A 4,630-nucleotide genomic window follows, 5' to 3' on the forward strand; every position below is an offset into this window, starting at 1 on the left:
AAAATTCCTAAGGCAGTATGTGCCTTAAGACTGTGGTTTACGTGGAAGAAGAAGAGAACCCTTGGGCCCAAGGAGAAGCTGGGGAAGCATGTATAACCCGGGCGGTACTCCAAGAGGTACCCCCTCTCCAATTGAAGGGATCAAAGCAGGTGCACAAGCACTGTGGGAGGTGTAGGAACTCTCCTCCCCCTATAGAGCAGAGCCAGACCACCAATGGGGACTTAACCATATATCTTTTAATGAGAGAACAATACTGGGAGGTATAGGGGACACTGCAAAGAGGCAGGATTCAACAAAGGTTAGACACTTACAATCATAGACATATTCATCCAGTTGACAAAAGACAGGGTTAAGAAAAAGGTAAAACACAAACAGCAGAACAAACAATACTGGTTGGTGAAATATAAAAGGCACAAAATACAAAATGTCAAATAACAAGGAATATAGGGCCTAGGTACCTGGAGGGGGAGAAAGCAAAACGGCCCTTTTCCACTGCAAGAAGAATTTCTCCCTGTTATCTCACTCACCCCAATTGGGACTTGAACATGGAGCTCCCACATAGTAAGCAGAAACTCTACCACTCAGCCACCAGTGCTGATACTGTGCCAAACTGCTAGGGGTCTTGACCTTCCCAGATCCCCTGTCTCACATTGAGCTGCCTGGCCTCTTATTGGAGGAGCTGGAAGCAGAGCTGGGAACCTCTCAGGTCACTGCTCAGATCCTTGCTGGAGCTAGGGAGCCTCTCTTGCTGGCTGCAGCCTCTCATAGGGGATCCTGGAGCCCAGCGGGGAGCCTCTCCTGCCAGCCGCACACCGCGCTCCTGAGGGTCCAAATGCTGCCTGCAGGTCCCATTCCTTCAGGCTCTTCTGGGGCAACAGCTCCCGCCCTGTTGGCTCAGCTCTGGCCAGCTCTTTGAATCTCCTTCCTTGTGGTCCCTCGCTGGTCTTCCTTGAGTCAGCTGCGCTGCCCCTTTTATCCCCCTCCTAGTGACCCAAGGGGACATGGAGGGTGAGTCTCTGGGGCCTGATTGGTGAGGAAAGGGAATCCCAAGTCCTCCAATCATCTTTTCCCTTTCAAAACCCCTGGGCTAAGTCACTGCCAGCTAGCCCATCACACATGTGTAAGCACTGGCCTTGGACCTGGTGGTACATCAACAGATATTGGAACTTCTGGTCTGTGAGTTCAGGATCTGCAAGGCCAAATAGAAAGACAACAGTTGGTGTTAGAGAAGGCAGTCACGCACATGCAGCCACCACAGTCAACCCAGGAGGGGGAGTTTGAGAAACCAGCCACACAGATTACAAAAGGGAAAATGGAAAGAAGACGAGAGATAATGTGTATAGAGAAGAGAGGTGAGGAGGCATACTGTTGCTATGGAGCATGGGTTGACCCAGGCCTGGGAGAAGAACAGGCCGCACTGATGGTGGATGTGGGAATATATGGATGGGAGGTATGGGCTATGGTAGACTTGGGCTCATCCCAGACAATAGTGTGGAGAGACTTGATGGAGGGAAGCAGTGGATCAGATAGTCACTCAATGCCTGTGTGGGGACACCCTAAAATACAACAAAGTGTGGGTCACTACGCAAGTAGGAGATGACACCCACTGGATGTTAGTTGGGGTAGTCAATCAATCCCCATATCCAGTGATGCTAGGATGTGGCTGGCCAGAACTGTTAACAGTGATAGCCTATGAAAGACAGAATGTTGAATTAGCAAGGCATAACTTGAGAAAGGTGAATAAGATGGGAGAGTCCCCAGGTCTCAGCCCAATTCAGGCTGAGGTAGAAGCCTCAGAAAATGAGTCAAAGGCTCAAGAGATACCCAGCTGGAGGCAGAGAGTGGTAGAAACCTGAAGCTTTGAGGAAATGGGGTCTGGGGCTGTACTTGAGGATGGCTCTATGACTGAGGGGTTAACAGATGATGCCGACAAGCCTCCATCGGGGAGGAGAAATGGATGTCAGCAACCTTTTTGAGGATGGGCATTTTCAGTTAGAGCAGTGCCAGGAGGAAGGATTTCAGTATGCCTTCCGGGAACATCTAGCTCAATGTAATGGAGAGGTACTGTGACCAGAACTGATAAAGACAACCCCAAGATTCGAGGTGAGGAACGATCTCCTCTATGTCAGGGCCGAGGGGCTGTGGCCAGCAGCCCGGGCACGTGGGCCGGGGAAAAGGGTCGGCACGGCGAACTAGAATTAGCCACGGACACATAGAGGTTGTTTAAAGATTATTTTACTTACACCGTAGGTGGTCGCGATGCAGGCAGGAAAACTTTCTTGAGTTGCAGTTACAAAAAAAAACACACGTGGAGTTTGCTAGGCTCCACAAAACAAACTCGAACAGAGCTCTGGATACCACTCACGGAGTTTGCTAGGCTCTGTGGACTGTTCGAAATGAAAGTCCGAAAGGTGACTCTCCACGAAAGCGCGCAGGGTGGGGTACGTCGAGGGACTGTGCGGTGACGGGGAGAGGCTAGAGGTTGATCAGGCCCCTGTATCCTCCTTTAAGGCACACGCGGAGGTTGTTAGGCTCCACAGCGCGCTTAGAGTTCTTCACGAGATGGATGTGAAGTCCTCCTCCTCCAACTTGGGCGGAAACTGCTCAAGCCTCTTATACGGCTAGCAAGCCAATCGCTAGCCGCCACGTAGGAATAATTTAGAAACAGCCAATAGTGGGAAACAAATTTACATACGGATGGCGGGAACTCCTTTGCTCCGGGGTTTTCTCTCTGCAACTGAGAATTGCACCGTGCAAAGAAAGCTCCATGTGGTGGGAAATAATTCTGCAGTGCTGAAGCACACACAAAATCATACCCTTTGGGTCATGACACTCTAGAATCAAGTGAAGGAGATCTGGAGGAGAAGTGATAGTACAACTGCTTGTACCACAATGATATAGGCAGGCCCTCTTGAGAGTCACCCATAAGCTGCCTATAGGCGGCCATTTGGGGAGGGACAAAACCAAAGCACGCATTCGGAAAAGATTTTTTTGGCCAGGCTTACTTCGGGAAGTAGAGAATTATTGTGTTTCCTGCCCCATGTGTCAAAAGGTGGCCCCCAGTCACCCACCAAGAACCGCTTTTGTTCTGCTGCCTCTGGTGGAGGTTCCCTTTGAGCGGGTTGCTGTGGACATTGTGGGGCCATTGCCAAAAAGAAGTGTGGTACCATCAATATACTTTGGTCCTACTGGACTATATGACAAGGTATCCTGAGATTGTGCCTATGTGGACTGGGTCTGCTCTGAAAGTAGCAGAAGAGCTAATGAAAATATTTGCCCAAGTGAGACTCCCCAAGGAACTGTTGATGGACCAAGAGACAAATTTTACATTATAAGTGTTCAAGGGAGTGAGTGAAACCCTGGGAATCAAGCACCTAAAGACCTCAGTATATCATGCACAAATAGATGAGCTAGTGGAACGATTTAATCAGACACTAAAACAAATGTTGAAAAAAATTGTGGTGAAGAGTCTGCAGAAGTGGAACCAGATGTTGCCACCCTTGTTATTTGCTGTGAGGGAGGCTCCCCAGTGCTCAACAGGGTTTTCCCCCTTTGAACTCTAATATAGACATCAACCATGGGGGACCCTAGATTTGATTAAGGAAGGCTGGGAGGAACAGCAAAGTAAGGACAAGAACCTGATTCAATATGTGATCCAGATGAGGGAGCAACTAGAGGTGATGCAGAAAGAGGCCTTAGAGAATCTTCAAGTAGCTCAAAAGTGACAAGTCACTCATTACAATCATACGGGCCCTATGAAATTCTACACCAAGTGCCCATCAATTACGAAGTGCACCAGCCAGACAGGCAAAAGAAAAAACAAGCGTACCATATCAATATGTTGAAACTGTGGCAAGCATGAGAGGGCCTATGCCTGGCACCTCACCCTGAAGAACCCAAATTGGGACCCTCCCTGGGAGAGGAAGATGTGGGAAGTGACGTGGAACTGGCCCCTCAACTGTCAGAAGAACAGTGACGACAAGCAGCAGAGTTGGTGGTGGAATATGGGGACATGTTCTGAGAGATGCCAGGGGAAGCTCAGGGCATGGTACACCGAATAGAAATACCTCCTGGCCAGGTGATCCGTGAGAACTGGAGGCAGATTCCACAAAGGCTGCAGAGTCAGATAAAAGAAGAAGTTGAGATGATGCTAAAAAGGGGCATAATACAAGAAACCCACAGCGACTAGCAAAGTCCCATCATAGTAGTGCCAAAGACTGATGAGAAGATCCGCCTCTGTGTTGATTTTCAAAATGTAAATGCAGTGGCTAAATTCAATGCTTACCTGATGCCGAGAGTGGATGAGATGGTAGAGTTTAAACTGGTGGTTTGCAGCTGAGGCTGTAGGGGAGATGGAGACCTCATTAGGGCCCACAAGGGTGGAGCTACTAGGGCTGTGCAAAGCGTTGGGTGCTGATTTGATTCGGAGGAGATTCGGCCCGATTCGGTGACCAAATCTCCAAATCTGAATCAAATTGGAAGACCAATAAAAAAGTATGAATTAATTCGAAGCTCCCTGAATCAGTTCAGAAAAGATTCAGAATGCTTTGAAGAGATTCAGAGATTCGGACAGTCCTCGCTCACTGCCACAGGGAGCTGGACCCAGACTCCATGCCAGTAAGTAGGGGCG

The sequence above is a fragment of the Alligator sinensis genome, unplaced genomic scaffold, assembly GCF_000455745.1.
Source record: "Alligator sinensis unplaced genomic scaffold, ASM45574v1 scaffold573_1, whole genome shotgun sequence".
Taxonomy (NCBI): domain Eukaryota; kingdom Metazoa; phylum Chordata; order Crocodylia; family Alligatoridae; genus Alligator; species Alligator sinensis.